At 43.5% G+C, this 18,434-nt stretch overlaps 1 protein-coding gene across 1 annotated transcript in view; it reads right to left on the bottom strand.

Moving 5' to 3' along the window:
• Window positions 1–17,426, bottom strand: part of LPCAT1 (lysophosphatidylcholine acyltransferase 1) — a 46,066-nt gene extending 28,640 nt beyond the window's left edge. The window contains exon 1 of the mRNA XM_063129735.1: window positions 17,342–17,426. The gene's annotated coding sequence lies outside the window, so the exon portion shown is untranslated. The remainder of the gene's footprint in view (window positions 1–17,341) is intronic.
• Window positions 17,427–18,434: the final 1,008 nt, after the last annotated feature.

The raw sequence follows: 18,434 nt of genomic DNA, 5'->3' as shown, positions 1-18,434 counted from the left end.
ATCTATCTGAGCTGTCATTTGGAGCGACGGATCCAGGAGTACCCCGAAGCTGTGAACCCAGTCTTTCAGGGGGAGTGTAATCCCATCCAGACCTGGTTGACACACCTCCAAACCCAGGTTGGGGGCTTTGACAGTAAGCACCTCCGTCTTGTCTGGATTCAGCTTCAGTTTGTTTTTCCTCATCCAGCCCATTACCGCCTCCAAGCATTCATTCAGAGGAGACACACTATCCTTAGCTGCTGCTTTTGTCAAAGGCATAGAGAAATATATTTGGGTGTCATCAGCATACTGATAGCTCCCTGCCCCATGCCTCCGGATGATCTCTCCCAGCGGTTTCATGTAGATGTTAAACAGCACTGGGGATAGGATGGTGCCTTGTGGTACGCCATACAACAGCTCCTTCTTTGAGGAGCAGCTATCCCCAAGCATCACCATCTGGAACCTGTCCGAGAGATAGGACCGGAACCACTGAAGCACAGTGCCCCCGATTCCCAATCCCCTCAGGCGATCCAGAAGGATACCATGGTCAATGGTATTGAAAGCTGCAGAGAGATCCAGAAGTACCAACAGGGACACACTCCCCCTGTCAATACTCAAGCGTAGATCATCCACTAAGGTGACCATAGTGGTCTTAACTCCATATCCTGCTCTGAAGCCAGTTTGAAATGGGTCTAGAAAATCTGTATCATCCAAAACTGCTTGGAGTAACAGATGGACAATCTGAGAGCAGATACAGCAACAGCAGTACAAATTAAAATCTAGAGGCATGAGTGATCTTCTTAGCCTGGCGACTTTTAAAACTCAGTTATATAATTAATACAAATAAAATGCACTGCTTATTTCCCCATTCCAATTCAGTATTCTTTTTTACCTAAGTCTATCTACATATTACAAACACCAGGGACAAAGCACGATGTAAACATGATCAAGAGACGAAGTATAAACATTTATTCTATATGCCAAAGGTCATAGCAAAGGATTATAATTCAAAAATACAAAAACTGAAAAAGGGTATTGTGTTTCTCAGAAAACCCCTGCTTTCGATGGGAGGCAAATGACGAGGCTTGCTAAGTAATCCACAAAGCTTTTATTAAGCAGCAAACATCTCTTCTAACTGAAGAGAGTCTAATCTCTTGGAAACTTCCCCCTAGGCAATACTATGCAAACTAAGCAAGACAATTGTCCGCTCAAGAAGAATAGGAAGGCTCTTCCCAAACACCCTAACTTCAGAGAGCCTGGTGTGGAGGCAGGTTCTGGTGCAACCTTAGTCAGACTGACTTTCTCATGCCTTCCTTCCGCTCCATGCGTTTTAGCTTCCGGCAGACCCTAGCGTCAGCTAGCTTGTCAGGACGCTCTCCTCTGGAAGGAAGCTCACTTTCCACTGAGTGTGTAGGATTTGGTCTTGAGGAGATAAGCTCTGGAGAGGGCTGACTTCCAGCTGGGTTATCGCCCTTGAGAGCTTCCTCCCACACTGGTACAGGCTGGCTGGTGTCTGGCACCGCCTCTTCTAGTTCTGAATCTGATTCTGATTGATTACCTGAAACACCTTCTCCCAAAACAGGGGCAGTAGAGTTAGACATGACAGGTATACAGGGAGTGAATGCTAGTCCCCAGGTTGCCCCAACATGCCAAGAAAGATTGCTCTTAATTTTCTATGCTGATAATGCAAACACGAATACTTTAGGTAGGTGCTGCATCAAGATCTGATAAAAGAGAACAGTTTGCTTCTACATCTGAAGCAAACTCATGAGATCCTAGGATACCACCCATACATTTAACCCTGAGGCCACTGAACAAGGGACATTTCAAAAGATAATGCACCAAATTTTCAATCTGATGCGAGCATTTCACATCATCTTGCTACAATGTCCATCCACCACAGCTGAAGACATCACATAAAAATGAAAGTATGCTTTTGCGCCCAGAGAATCAAGTGATCCAGGCTAGGCTAAGGGAGCCCTTTTGAGACATTTAAAGTTTTGAATAGTTCTAACATCACAAAAAGCATCCCAAGCAAATATTCCTTGGCTGATATTTCTCTTACTCATCCTGTTCACATTATTTAACTCCCCCCATATTACAAAGGGTTTCCAGGAAGTTAACCAGTTGAACTCATTTATCCATCACCTGAATACGAGCATATGTGCCCCTCAGTAGCCATTGGGCCTACAGGGTGAAGATTTTTTTTATGAAACCTCAACAAGCAACAATGAATTTTAGAAGGATAGCCACCCTCCATCTAAAGCAGAGACACTATGGTCTCCCTAGGGAGTGCTAGGTCTGAAGGTAGTGGGTTATTTCAATTTCAAGTCAGTAAAGGAATATCAAGCTATTTTTGGCAGTGTAAGTCACATGATTTTACAACAAAATGAGTCTTAATATCATTTATACTTTCTGCTTACACTTGATTTGTGCTCGGCCCAAATCTCTCACCAGTTATACCTGCGTGACTTTAACTTTAGGCATTCAAGTAAATTATATTTAATTATTTAATGCTCTTGAATGGCTGCAGAATCAGGGGTTTCATGTAAACAGAATCTTTAAAAGGGTGAAACAACAGCATGGAATACAGATTTTTTTTAAAAGCTAACTTTTCCACTGTAACATTTCACACAATAAATGTACTAAGTAAAAGCTGCTAGACCGTTGCCCAAGTGACTTAATTCATTTATTTGTAGACTCTATTGTATACAGAATATGGGACACCCAGGAGTCTACAAGTTTCTCATAAATAGGTTGCAGATTATTAGCAGTTTGACCAAAAAACTATAATAGGCCAAACAAGACTGCATCTATACAAAAGAATAAATACAGATAAGTCAGCCATTAAAAATGGTAATATTCAGAAACCAATGAAAGAAACCAGGTGAGCATTGTAGTTGTAAGAATACTTGATATATTCTTAATAAACTCTGCAGGTATTTGTTGGCTTGAAGTACTAGAGCAAGGATAGCCAATTAGTTTCCGAGCGAAGTATAAAGTGTTGGTTATTCCCTTTAAAGCCCTACATGGTTTGGGTCCAGGCTACCTGTGGGATCGCCTTCTCCCGTACAATCCACCCTGCACATTGTACGGGTCCAATGTGGGAAAAATCAGGCCCTCTGGGAAAAATCTACTTCAGCTAGCAAAAGCTAGATTAACAACTGTTACCCAGAGGACCTTTTCTTCTGCTGCTCCCAGACTGTGGAATGGCCTGCTGGAGGAGACTCATCAACTTAACAGTCTACTAGCATTCAAGAAAGCTATAAAGACTGATCTCTTCCGGCAGGCCTATCCAGGGGAATTTGAAGATGTTTTTAGAATGTTTTAGGTAGTTTTTTAGGATGTTTTTAACAATGTATATTATGTTTTAATTCAGTTTTATGTATTTTATCGCTTATTGTTGTTCTCCGCCTCGATCAAAATGGAAATAAATTTATTATTATTATTATTAACACCTACTAAGGTCTAGTCTTATATTTGATAGTAGGTGGAAGTTATTGAACTCCTGGTTAGAGTTACTACAACTGATAAGAGTGTATCCTTCGTATGCATCTTTATCATTCTACAGGAAACTCCCCCCCCCCCCCCAGCCCATGTGCCTAATCCGGTCCACTAAACTCTTTAACAGAGTCCTTAAAGACTTTGATAGTGGACATGTCTCCTTTTGCCTTTGATTTGTCTTCCTTCACCCCCCATTTCCCCATTGTGTTTTCACAGGACTTTTTGGCTGGAGCCTGAAAAAGACTCTCTTTCTCTGTGCTCAGCAGGGGAACTGATCGTATCTTCAATCAGCTACTCATCTGAGATAAGAGTTTTTCATTTCCAGAGAGATGGGGGCAGGGCTTGGTGAGAAAGCTGCTGAGTGATTCAGTCCTACTTACTTCTGAGGATTGTCCTGCTTACTTGTGAGTCAACATGCTGTTCCTGCTTACCTCTGAGTAGACATACAGAGGCTTGATATTTGAAAATGCTGCTGAATGCTTCAGTCCTACTTAAGTTTTGAGCTGGGGCTTGTCCTGTCTACATCTGAGTAGGCTTAAAATTGGTAATCATCACATTTAGCTCTACCCATTATACCTTTGGCCCCTTCCACAGAAGGAATGCACTCTCCAAGAAGTTTCCCAGATTAGAATTCGGCCCTTATACTAAAAAAAAGCTTCCACCCCTGATCTAGATGAAGTTATAATCATTGAGGTATCTCAAGTAGAGAGATATAATTGGAACAGGAGCTAAGGAAATATTGTTCTAAATCAGTCATAACTATGTTGGCATACCGTGGGGCAATGTGGGTACTCACTGCAAGGAAACAGCAAGAGGAGAAGGCATGAATGTGTCCCAAAATAGAAGAGAAGATATTCTCAGGTGCCTGAACAGACTTTTGATTATGCCCAACACATTTTGGAAAGGAATTTAGTTCCTCAGGGGCTGCTTATCTTTCTCCAAATATAGGTTGCAAGACTGCTAACACCCAAAACAATAGCACATCAAGGAGCAAACAGAAGACCCTGTTTCATCAGCCTGTTTTTGTAGTATATTCAACTGAATGGCTTTACATAAGCACAGTAGTAATCTGATTAATTTTGACATTAACTTATTCTGATAAAAGACTGCAAGCTTAGACAATGTGCCAGAAACACATTTAAATATGTAGCATTTTATTAACTTCCAACAGAAAGCACTACATTCAAAAAATAACAAAAAACTTCTGGCCCTCTGCAATGGGAGGAGACAGTGTACACAAAATAGATGGGTTGGTGGGTGGAGGGAATGGTGTTCAGAAATTGGGGGGGGGAACAAACAAAATGTAACTGGTAAGCCATATTAGTAATAAGTTAATGCCATGATGATGAGGATATATCCAACAGCTGCTGAGGGAGGATGAAGAGAAGAAAGAGGGAATTTGGCTGTGTTTGGAACATCTTGCTGGCTCTCCAGCCAAACTGAGTCTACCCTCTGCTGTCTCCTGCAGGTATAAAAGGGCATGGCGCGCAGAGGCAGTGCCTCTGTGCATGCCTAGTGTCGCACTTGGAGTCGCACAAAGGAAAACACAGCAGAATCCCAACCCATCCTGGAGGATGCTTGAACAGCAGGATGAACGGCAGCAGGAACATCTATACCTGGGTGGAGGTGCCACCATCTAACTTCCCCAGTGCTTCTATCATAGCAGCGAGCAACAGCTTTTAATCCTAACCTGGAAAGTGGTGCTGGCGGATCCAAAACGTGTTTACCGGTGGAGGAAGTTGGGCCCCCTATAGATGTAGGGCAGAGGGAGGTGACGGCTGGTTTGGGAGAAAATGATCTACAGGTGGGGTAACGCCTTTGGCTTGGACAGATCATCATCTGATCAATTTTGACCTTCAGGCCACCTCTAACCTCTGCAGGGGTGAGGGACCAAATTTGATGGGCCACCCCTGGAGGCTTAGCAATCTGGATGGCTTTCTGCGGTCTCTTGGGGATTTTCCTGCAGGCTTAGCTGGCGGTACTGCTGAGGTCCTGGTCACCGCCTCGAATGAGATGACCCAGGCTATCGATATGATCACTCCCAAACATCCTCAACCTAGTCATAGAACTGGGTCAGCTCCTTGGTATCCTTGAGGAGCTGAGGGCAATGAAACAACTGTGTCGACGATTAGAGCACAAATGGTGGAAGACTTGGAACGAATAAGATCAAACACGAGTAAGAATCCATTTGTGATCTTACGCTGTGGTGGTGATGGCAGTGAAGAAATCGTACTTCTCCGCCACCGTTACATCTGCTCAGTGCCGTCCAGCGGAGCTCTTTCAGGTGGTCAAAGGTCTCTTAGGTGTAGGCCTTGCAACACAACAACCTGAACCCTCAAAGGCCCACTGTGAACAATTTGCGAGACACTTTTCAGATAAAATCGCTCATATTCATGCCGACTTGGATGCCATTGTTTTGCCAGAGTCTGATATGGATGGGACTAGTGCACCATCTAGTCATATTATGGATACCTTTCAGCTTGTGCAACCTGACGATGTGGACAAACTGTTTGGAGGACTGAGGCCTACTACTTGCCCCTTAGACGCTTGCCCATGCTGGCTTTTGAAATCTGCCAGAGCTGGGCTGGATATCTGGCCTTCTGGGGTGGTAAATGCCTCCTTGAGGTCTGGTGAGGTCCCCACAGCCTTAAACGAAGCTGTGGTGAGGCCCTTATTGGAAAAAAACCACAAATTTAGATCCTACGGTTTTAGATAACGACTGCCCTGTCTCAAATTTACCATTCTTGGGCAAGGTGCTGGAGTGTGTGGTGGCCTCACAACTCCAAGTTGTTTTGGATGAAGCTGATTACCTAGATCCATTCCAATCAGTTTTCAGGCCTGGTTATGGGACAGAAACAGCCTTGGTCACCCTGGTTGATGACTTACACTAGGGAATGGATGTGGGGAGTACAACCCTGTTGGTTCTCCTGGAACTCTCAACGGCTTTCGATACCATCAACCATATATCCTTCTGTATCGTTTATCTGGATTGGGCTTGGGAGGCATGGTTTTAAAGCAGTTCCGGTCCTTTCTGGAGGACCGGTCTCAGAATGTGGTGCTGAGGGACTTCAATTCCACCCCATGGCCGTTAGCCTGTGGGCTGCCGCAAGGTTCTGTTGTGTCCCCCATGCTTTTTAACATCTATATGAAACTGCTGGGGGAAGTCATGAGGAGGTTTGGGCTGAAGTGTCATCGGTATGTGGATGATACTCAGCTCTATGTCTCATTTCCAGCTGCACATCCTGGAGAGGATATGGAACTCTTGAACCAGTGTCTGGAGGCTGTTTTGGGATGGATGAGGGTGAACATGCTGAACTTAATCCAGACAATATGGCGGTACTGTGAGTGGAGAAACCAACTACTTCAGATGGAGGTTTACAACTGGTCTTAGATGGGGTTGCACTCTCCCTAAAAGACCAAGTACACAGTTTGGGAGTCCTCCTGGATTCTGAGCTAATTGGTGAAGCCCAGGTGGCTGCGGCGTCCAGGAGTGCATTCTACCAGATTAGGCTGCTACACCTGCTGCGCCACTATCTGGAGAGGATGGACCTTGCTGCAGTTATCCATGTGCTAGTCACTCCAGGCTGGACTACTGTAATGCACCGTACATGGGGCTGCCTTTGAAGACGGTTCAGAAAACGGCTGGTGTAGAATGCAGCTGCTCAAGTATTGGTGGGGGCAAGGTGATCTGACCACATAACACCTTTACTGTGCCAGCTGCACTGGCTACCTGTGTGTTTCTGAGCCCACTGCAGAGTGCTGGTTCTGACAGTTTGGGACCAAGCTACTTGAAGGACCGCCTTCACTCATATCAGCCTGCCAGCACTTTAAGATCCAAAAGAGAAGTGCTTCTCACCTGCCCACCAGTGAGAGAAATTAGGTGGGTGTCTACATGGCAGAGGGCCTTCTCAGCAGTGGCCCCACACCTGTGGAACAAACTCCCACCAGCAGTCTGCCATGCACCATCCTTACTGGCTTTTAAGAAGGCCTTAAAATGTTTTATTTTACTATGGCCTTCTCATAAATGAGTACTGCTTTGCTGCTATTATCTTTGTTATTTTTATTATTACTTTTTATTACTGTGAGTTTTTATTGTTTTTTAGCTGATATTTTACTGTCTGTGCTTTTATTTCTTTTAATGTATGACTGTAAGCCGCCTTGGGAGGGCTTCTGCCCTGAGAGGTGGCTAAGAAAGGTTTAAAATAAATAAAATAAAACAAGAAAACATTCACATGTGCACTTGAGGATTAAGTCTTGTGATCTGAATTACTCCATTAACAAAGATGTACTTGGTTCAACACAGATTGCTTTTAAAAGTACGGTTAATTTAGAGTTTGAAGAAAGAATTTAGAATGAGATAGAGATCATTAACAAGAAGCTGACTAAGCTTTCAGAAGTGATTTGGGGTTAAGAATCATGTTACCTGAATGAACAAGGGCAAGGAATCTATTCCACAACAAGCTCCATTTGTTTCAATATTTATGTCAGGGAACTACTTGAAGGATCAGTTTGCCTGACATTAAGCAGCATTAGAATGATATCTAAATGGAACAACTTGCACATACCCCTACCCCAAGGATGAAGGGTAAATGAGAGGCATGTAAACTTTTACAGATAAAATAAAATAAACACTAGAAGGATGCATTTGTTTAAATACAAGTATTCCAGCATAATTGCTTCGTAGATCTCAAAATGAAATACCTAACCATTTGTTTTCTCCATACACACTTAGAACTAGACCACATAATACAATGTGACACAAATAGGGTTTGTCTAGCATATACTGATGAATGGTAATACGGCAGGTTTAAGTTATTTTAACCACCAATAGGTAGAACGACATGAAAAATACAATTACATCAAGTTGTTCGCAACCAGAAAAACAAACCAGTGATCTTCATTCTGAGAATAAGGATGTCTAACACATATGAACCTTCTGCAAAACTTTAAAACTATTACTATTTTGTCTGAACTGATTTATCTAATACCATTATACAGGCCTTTGTATTTAACACTAGTAAATCAAGTCTTTCAAACTGGAAAGAAATTAATCTAGCTTTTTCTCAGTGCAACCCAATGTGTTAATAAGTAATCAACCCTATATTCTAGGTACAGCTGATTTCTTCAGAGTTCTTCAAAACTTTTATTAAAACTGGTCTTGTCCCTAAACCTTGCTAGATAGCTAAGTTGCAATCAAAAACAGATTGGTAGTTCACTACCAATGAAATGCGAGAGGAAAGCAGGAAATAGGGGCGGTCTCTTTCAAGCCCCTTTCACTCTGAGAGCACATTTGCTTCAAACTGTCTTTATCACTCCAAGTAAAATGGTGGGGCTTAGTGATTAGGGATTATAAATGACAGCTTATTGTGTTAAAGGTTTTATTTAAGTTCCAACCTTTTGACTCTCTTCCCCCAACAAGCATTTTCTTTTTTCTTTTTTTTTTTGCTTGCTATCAATGGCAAACATTCTTCTGCCTTCAGAAATAATTGCCTGCCAGGACATTCATTGTATATATATTCAGGGAGACTTCCTCCTTTACAAATTTAAGCCAGGAGAATGCTCCTGCAAAGTACTCCTGCATCTGAAGTTGTAAACAAGGAACAATTTATTTACCCATGCATATTTTGACCAACTCCCAGATTCTTATCATACCTGCTCAGAGCTATGAACATACATTAACTGTGATCACATTATGGTCTGGTTTGCACATAACGCACGGGTAGTTGAGATGTAATGTGAGAATGTGTCCATGCTAACAAATCATGGTTTGTTAACTATGAACAGCCCATAAAAAGAATCCATAGAACTCTGGGGTGTTAAAACCAGAAATGTGAGTTGTTTCACCAGGCTGCAGAGGTAGTGGGGAAGAGCGGTAAAAAACAACCAGGCGCTGTACATGCCAATACTACAGCACTGCAAAGGCATTTGGGTTACCAGAAGGAAGGGAGAGGGTAAAAGAGGAGGGAGACAAACCATCCAGGGACTGAGAAAACAAACCACAGTTTGTTAAATCATCTGCCAGACAAATCCTGGGTAGGGCAGCAAACCATGGGTTAAATCGGTATGGGTAACTTCAGGATGTCATGGGTGCATTATTCCCACCCCCAAAAGGCCAGGCAACCTGAAATTTTTTAAAACAAAACTTTTCAAATGAAAAAATGGCTCCCAGAGCGTTATGGACCACCAAAAAAGCCCAATTTGGCTTACAGCTGCCACAGAGCTCTAAAAGTGTCAAATTTAGCTTGCAGCCAAGATAAATTTGACCTTTTTGGTGCTTTGAATGTTATTTTTTTTATTTATTTAAACCTTTTTTTAAAATAATAATTTGTGGGCTATAATAGGGTCACAAGTGGTCTGTATGTTGCCCATCCTGGGTTAAATAAACTATGGGTTTGCATCATGTATGAATGAGGGTTGTGGTTTTAGACATGGAAGTAACTTGCTGGGCACAAGTAGTTTAAAGCGCAGAGCATGAAACATCTGAGATTTCAGAGTGGGATTTCAAATTGGAACTAATTTGATTGGAGATGGGTTTCTAAGGCCAAAACAAAAATTGCCTCTATGTGTCATTCATCCCCTCAAAATCAAAACAAGAAATCTATAGCAAAAAATCCAAACTCAAATCCATTTATTGCAGTCCATGACTGAAAAACCAAGGTATACAACAATGCCCTCGCCCAGCTTTCTTCCATCCAAACAAGACTCTCAGACCACTCTCCTGTACAACAGGGACTCTCCCACACCACAAGCACCAATGGCTGTTGCTGGCAAGGAGCAAGGTTAGCTTCCACCACAGCAGAAGGGAGGTAAGATGCACCTTCGTCATGATACCTAAACAGAACTTCCACATTTATCTGGGATACCTTTGAATACCACACATTGCGAACAAAAAACAGGGGATGGCCCTTACATTAATACCCTATTTGTAGGCTTCCTGGGGGCATCTGACTGGCCACTGCTGGGAACAGAATGATGGACTTGAAAGACTCTAGTTTGATTAGTGAGGCTGTTCTTATATAACAACCATTGCCCTGTTCCAAATTGGAGCTTCTGGAGCCATGGAGAAAGGGCAGAGGAAGAAACTGGCCATGCCCTGTTTATTGTTTGGCAAGGACCAAGCACTGTCTTGTCTTTTGACTCATATGATGGACAAGCTAAATACTGAAACATATAATTAAGGCTCTGCTATTAGGCTAGGTTCTCAGTGAAGTCAGGGATGGTACCTGAAGAATGGAGACTACCATATTTCTTCGATTGTAAGACGCCATCGATTGTAAGACGCACACTAATTTCAGTACCACCAACAGAAAAAAAAACCCTAAGACACACCCGCGATTCTAAGAAGCACCCCATTTTTAGAGATGTTTACATGGGGGGAAAGTGCGTCTTGGAATCGAAGAAATAGGGTACTTCATGCTGTACCTGTGTCTTATCTAAAAACAGCAATAGAAACTATTCAAACGATTATAGGCCAGCTGAGCTGACTTTGGTGGTGAAGGGGTGGGAAATCCCTGGAACTGATAAAAGAAAAGCATCTTTAATGACACGGAAGAAAATTATGAAGCGAATGTACTGCAGCATGGGTTTATCACATGGCGATTGTGTGTCAAGACTAGTCAGATATCTTTCAAGGTGGCAGCTGACTTTCCGAGCAAAATTAATGCCATAGATGAATCAATTTATGATTCAAATTCTCTATGAGAAATTATTACCTGCACTGGAAAAACATACACATAATTACTGGTCCAAAATGGAAAATAAGTTGCCAGCGTCTTTTGGTCTCATTTTACATACAGAGCATGTACCAATAAATGCGCCTCCCAAAAGAAAACACATGAGGAAATGGAGTCCTTCACATTTGAGGCTCCATGAAAGATTATCTGAAGATTGGGAACTTGAGGATTGGGGACTGGAACTGAGGGTTGCATGTGGCACAGCCAAAATTAACTTTATGCCAAGAAGGAACATCACACTTTTTCCCTCTACTTTTAGGTACAAGGATTTTATACTCTATGGAGCCTCAACAGATGGACTGGGATTTTTCTTTCTAAGCCTTTCTACTCAGAGCTTTCAAAGAACACAGGAATCAAGGGTGCCAGAGCTTGTAAGTGGCTTAACATGACATCTACACAGAGTGGGGTTTACTCTTCAGATTATGGGTACTTCCAGATGGACGGCTCCTTGCACTACCAAAGTACAACTATAATGTCTTTTTCTCCTTAATGGGTTTTGTTTTTGTAGAAACAAACAAACAAACAAAAAAAAGCAGCAGTGGAAAAATACGGGAGGGTTACAAATGAACAACGCAGGGAGATTGCACAATAAAAGCCTGGTCTGGAAGCCACTAAAGACAAATAGGATATGCAGCAAAATGTTCCAATGTGCCTTCTGCTCCCTAATGGGAATTTCCTCATTCACAGTTCCAGTCAGTCTGCAACACAAGTTTTGTAGTGCTGTTCAAGCTTGGTGAGGAGTGGTACAAAAATAACTTCCTCTGCTGTGCAATACACCACTGGACGGCTTAGGTTTGGGGTTTCCAGTCTCAATCTGAGCATTTACAGCTATATGGTGAAAGGGATGAATTCTATCTGTTTCCCTTTCATTCCATCTAAAACATCTCTGCAAAAGGAAAGAAGGAGCTTCTTAATGGTCACAGCACACGTCCCCTCCAACTCTAAAATCCCCTTCAGCACACATACTATAAGGCAGCCTTCCCCAACCTGGTGCCTTCAGGAGGTTTTGGCCTAGAACCCCCAGTATTTCTGACTATTGGCTAGGGCTGATGGGAATTCATGTCCAAAACAGTTGAAGGCCACCAGGCTCGGGAAAACTGGTATAAGCTAGGGGAGGGCAACCTGTGGTCCTTCAAACGTTTTGGCCTACAATTTTCATCAACCAGAGGCAGCATAGACAATTGTGAAGGATAATGAGAGTTGTACGACAAAACATTCAGAGGGCCAAAAGTTGCTCATCCTGGCTCAACCTGGTAAAGTCATCAGGGGCATGATGAGGTCAATTCCATCTTTCTCTTCCCCATCTCCATGTCCTACCCACCATCCCCTCAAATTTAACCTCAACATTCCATATATCCTGGAGATTTACAGGTCTTTGTCAGGCTGTTTTCTTTGGAGGAAAAATTAAATTTAAGTCCCACTGAACTCAATAGGATTTATTTCTGAATAGGCATGCATAGGATTGCAGTTCGTCATTGTCTTACTGGCATTTATGGTACAAGTGCATCATTGCATCTTCCTGTTCTCTCCTTACAGAATTCTATATTTTATTTATTTATTTATTTACATTTATATACTGCCCCATAGCCGAAGCTCTGTGGGCGGTTTACTCTAGTCTGTTTGAAAATCCTTCCTCAGTGCAGAGGATTGGAAAAGCATACTAGCAACTTCCCCCTGTCCTCTAGGCAGGGAGGATGCATATTCTTTCTTTTTAAAAAAAGAAAGAACAGTGATTAATTTTTATTTATTACATTTCTATACCGCCCAATAGCCAGAGCTCTCTGGGCGGGTCACAAAAATTAAAAACATTCAAAGTATAAAACAACAGTATAAAAACATAAGAGATTTATATGTCATACATTTGTTTCTTTTCTTTTCAAATAGCTTGGTTAAAGAGAGCTAGAAGATGCTTTTCTATATAAATACAGTACCATGGGGAACAACCCTTTCTGAGGCCAGGGCACTTTGAAATCATATGCACTTTACCGGAGGCCAGGGACTACAAAGTAATCTCAAGCACTAGGATTCAGCCCCTAAATCCTGTTACCATTTGGATGATCTTTCTATATCTGAGCTGTCTCATTTCTTTTTCATCTTATGAAAATAAAGCCACCCATTACCCAATAACTACCAGTGCTTGCTTCTGTAAAGTTTTAGGATTTTAGTTGTCTAAACAGACTTGGGCCTTAGCTAGACCGAAGGTTTATCCCGGGATCGTCCCGGGGTCATCCCTGTTCGTGTAAATGACACACAGCATATCCCGGGAGCAAGCAGGGGCGACCCTGGGACGATCCCAGGATAAACCTTAGGTCTAGCGAAGGCCAAAGTTGCATGGGCTCCAATGAGCAAATATTTGGGGCTGTTAACTAGTTTGTGTTGCTGGAGTTGCGGTGGGACAGGGGCAAGGCAAGAAACCAATGTAAGAAAAGGACCAAAAGTGTAACAGAAAGTTACAACACTGGGAAGGGACAGCAACATTGTTCAGCTTCATAATGAGCAAGTTATCCATTAAATAAGCAGCGTACCATGTAACATTTTCTAAATCTATATAAAAAATTATACAAAGTATACCCACCCAACATAAATGCTTTGTTTAGTTGTACATTAACATGTTTTAGCGGTTATATTAACCAATTAGTATGCATAATTATTTAGAAACTACATGAAGTCACAATGGGAAACTTGATTTAAGATATTTAAAGAATTTTTATTCTACAAACTGGCAATCACCTTAGTTAAAGACAGGGTTTCTAAAAAAACATTGTTAGATGCATAGCCAACAGTTAAGTATTGTTTGCTAAATCTATCATACTATTAAGTATTACTTAGGCAACTAGGACAGGGGCAGGATGGTGGACCCCTGATTTCCACAGGTTTGTCCCTCTCACTGCAGCCCCCCAATAGCAGCAGCTTTTTAGGGGCTGCAATGAAAGTGGAAACATGAGGAAACTCTCTTGCATGAGTGGAATTTGGCATACACTTCTCTGGATCCAGCACTATGGCTGTGTTCACACTAAATTATGGTTTAGCCCAGGGTTGGGGAACACATAATCCTTCAGACATAGTTGGCCTGCAACTGCAATCATCCCTCACTGCTGGCTATGCTGGCAGTCCAACAACATCTGGAGGCCAAACATTGTCCAACACTGGTTTAGTGCTATGTGTACAAGCTAGACAAAGCCCAAGAAATGCCTCAGGGTTGTGTGCTCCCCTTCTTCTCCTTACACATGTCACAGATGAGAAATTCTGCAGCATTTAATTTTACCTTTACAGACTCCTAAGCTTAGCATTAAGTTTCAGCCAGAGCTCATGGTTTAAAACAAACCCTGGTTAGTTAAACAAGTCTGGTTAGTTAAACATAGAATCATAGAATAACAGAGTTGGAAGGGGCCTACAAGGCCATCGAGTCCAACCCCCTGCTCAATGTAGGAATCTACCCTACATGTTTGAAGTTGGTTTGTTTAGAAACTTTTCTGGTTCAAATGTAACTCTAAGCTTGGATTCTATAAAACTAAATGCTGCTTAAGTACTTATCCCAGCTGTGAAGGAGAGGGGAGGGGAAACACACAAGTTTGAGGCTTCACTTAACTTATACATGTAGCACGAAACTATGGTTTAACATTATGGACAAACAAGGTCTGTGCATGGATTATGGTGCAACAGAGAAAATGTAGTGATACTATATGAATTCACAGGGCACCCACATGTTTTGGCTTGGCTTAGTAGCTGGAAACCTTTGTGGCTGCCACTCAACCCTGTCCCCTACGCTCTCTAGCACATGCAACAGGCTTGAGGAAGATGTGGGGGTCTTCATTCATTTACGCTCTTACCCTGTTGTTTCTCACCTTCTCCATACCCTACAGCACAAATTAGAGAAGTGGCCAGAACAGTCACCTGAGAGCGAGAGGGGCAGTTGCCAATGACCAATGGTGACTGGGTTTCCATGTGTAATTCTGCCATTCAGCAGAACTAGAAAACGGCACATGAAAAAACAAGATTTTGTATCTTTCGCACATTTTTAAAACTTTTAAAATAGTTCAGTTTAGAAAAATGTGGCAAAGGATCAAAGAAAATGTTAACAGATGGCTGTTTTAAGTTTCTTCCATCCTACAATAAACCAAGAAATGCTTAAAGAAACTGAAAGCTAGTTAAACATGGAAGTTGCTTTTTCATACAATGCAAAATTCATTGCCACAATAAATTTTCTATTAATTTTCTATTTGTGGGTTCAAAAGATAATTAGATGTGGTTATGGAAACTGGCTGGGGCAATATGCTATCAAGGTTCAAAATGCATCCTCTGGTCAAGGTAATGTAAATGTCAGGAGTGAACTGAAGATGGACATGGCCACATGAGAGTTTCGACATCACCAGTTTTCAGAATGAAACTGGAAGTATGGGAGACCATGCCGAATGAAGTACCAGTTTACAGAAAAGTTTACATAGCCTTCACCTTTATATACTGCATGACCTGCAAGTCCTTCCACTTGTTAAATGGAATATGTATCAAAACAGTAGACAATGTGGTTTGCAGAAAATGGCAACAAGCGCATGTAACACAAATAGCGACGAAACGTCCATGTTGGGATGCCTTGCAGTTGAGAACACTTTTACGATATCAGACCCATGAGATATAAAAAAGTAACTTTGGGTGTTATCTTTAATGGGTCAGCATTTTCTGTAGTGGCACTTTATGGTCATGCTGGCCCAGTAGAATATCAGCCTAATGTCTCCTGGATCTACCGTACTCGTACTTTGAACATCCATGTTAGTTGCTATTGTGAACATGGCATTAGAACAGAATCTAAATAAGACTAACATTTGTCTGACCCAACATGGCAAAAATTTCCAAGACCAGATTTGGCTTTTCTGTTCAGTGGCTAGCTACTATAATTAACCTTACAGGAATATAAAGCACCTGGAGAGGTCCTGATACAGACTGCTCAATAAAGTAAGGAGTATATATCAAACTTCGCGTCTCTCTGCTTGGGCAGTACAAAATAATGAATAGAACTAAATGGGACAGAGGCTGGACACACACATAGGAGAACAAATGAAAGGGTGGGAGGTAGTCTTTTATCATCATTCCTGTATACACTAGGATGGGAAGTGTAGGGATCACTTAAGTCTCTTTGGGTCCGAATTCCAGATCACACGGATTATTTTTCAAGTATTCTATAATCTTAAACATACTTTGATTTATGATCACAAACTGTCAGGCTGAGAATTAATGGACCTTACTTTTGAGTAACCTTGGTTAGTACTGAATCTGAACAGACTTCAACAGGCTTCAGCAATTCCATTTGCCATGACAAGTGTGGCACTGCCCTCTGCTGAGTATGATGAATGCCCAGCCTTTCTCCCAACTTTGGAGCTATGGAGATAGGTAAAGATCATCCTGGCAACTGCACAGTAATCAGTCCCACCTCCCCAATTCCAATCTTGGGAGGTTGTTTGGCAACTGAATGGCCAAAGTAAACAAAGGAAAACAACATCACATCACCAAAATCAAATCTAGGGTGCTTTCAAGCAGTGGCACTCAACCCAGCTCAGAAATCACTGATCAGTACACATGTCACCACACATGTCAGTACAATTTCTGACTTGGCCAGGTAGGCCAGCCAAAAATGGTAGGCCCCTGGGCTTTAGGTACCTGTTGTACTCCCCATCAGGAAGGTTTTTAAAAAGACTCAAAAGAGAAAGGTGGTCCTCCCATCCCTCAAAAGCATACATGGTTATGGGTAGGATGAAGAATGCTGCTACCTGCATTTGTGGCTAGAACTAGTGGGTGCTGTTTTGTTCCACTGTGATTGACATGAACTCTTATGTCATAGAGCAAGATGAAGCGTCTGTGTGTATGTCAGTCTTTCACTTATACTCTCTCACAAACGCACACACACAAACACACAGCCTCCACGCAGTTTACCATACAGTCCCCACCAGGTTTTGTGCGCGTCTCGCACAAACCCGAGCGACTCCTGTCTCGCGGGAGCGCGCGCGCGCACACACACTTGCGAATTGAACTGGGGAGGCACCGAGATGGATTTTGGGGGTGGGGGGTTAGGCGAGGGGAGCCGTCTCCATGGCCTTCGCCTCACACAAGCCCGCACGCACGCACACACCCACCTTGGCTTTCTGCAGGGCGCTGAAGCGCAGCTGGTGCACGAAGGGGCTCCGCACCGGTGGAGGGGGCGGCCCGCGTCCCTCGTCATCCCCGCGTTCCTCTTTGCCGCTGCCGCCCGGGGCGCAGCATCCCCGGCCCTTCAGCCTCATTGTGGGATGCGAAGGACGAAAAGCGTGCGGGGCGGGAGGGAGAGGGCGAAGGAAGAAAATGGGCGCGCGGGTAAAATTAAAATAAAATATAGGTTGGGGTGGCGGGGGGAGAGAGATAACGGGGCGAAGGGCTGGAGCGGAGGGGGGGGGTGATTTCTTGGCTATGATGGAAAAGGGAGGGGCGAGGCAGAGGAAGGAGATTTCGGCGCTGCGGCTGATAAAGTAGGCCAAGCCGGGCCGGCGGCGGAGGAAGAGGAGCTGGAGGCGGGTGCCTGAACAGCGCTTGGCCGCCTGGTCTCCCTGAGCCGGCAGGGAGGAAAGGAGGAGGATGCGCGGCTCTGTCAGACGTCGCCACCGGGCTCCCCGCTTCAGCCCCGCCTTCGGGGTTGCGCACGCGCGACGGGCGCAGTGATGTGGGGGAAAGGAAAGGAAAGCGCGACAGAGCCCGGCTGGTCTCCGTCGCTTGGAGCTCTTGGGGCGAGTGGGAGGGAGAAGCCAAGGAAGCGCCGCCCGTGGAGGAGGGAGGGTGGGTGGGTGGCTGGGCGGCCGGGCTCTCGACGCGGTGTCCATCAGGGGGTGGGGCGATCTATTGGAAGCCCCCCCCCCCCGGCCCACATCCCCCGGACACCTGCTTAATATTCGCGAAAGCAAGGAGACCATGCAACTAACAGTCAACTCAGTTGTGCAGCAGTCTCTTCAAATACTGTAGAGTAGACCCGTTCGTGGATGGACAGCTGACTAGCCATTAGAGTCGTCCAAAACAAGGAAGTTGACCTTCCAGCCACATTGGAAAAAATCAAATGGGACAGGACTCCGTAGAGACTGAGGTCCTAGCTAGACCTAAGGTTTATCCCAGGATCATCCCGGCTTCGTCCCTGCCTTAGCGCTGGATACCCTGTGTCACTTTAGGCATAGTAAATGCGTTATACGTGGGGCTGCCTTTGAA

Source organism: Elgaria multicarinata, chromosome 7 (assembly GCF_023053635.1).
Source record: "Elgaria multicarinata webbii isolate HBS135686 ecotype San Diego chromosome 7, rElgMul1.1.pri, whole genome shotgun sequence".
Taxonomy (NCBI): domain Eukaryota; kingdom Metazoa; phylum Chordata; class Lepidosauria; order Squamata; family Anguidae; genus Elgaria; species Elgaria multicarinata.
This window is presented reverse-complemented; position numbering and strand designations above follow the sequence as displayed.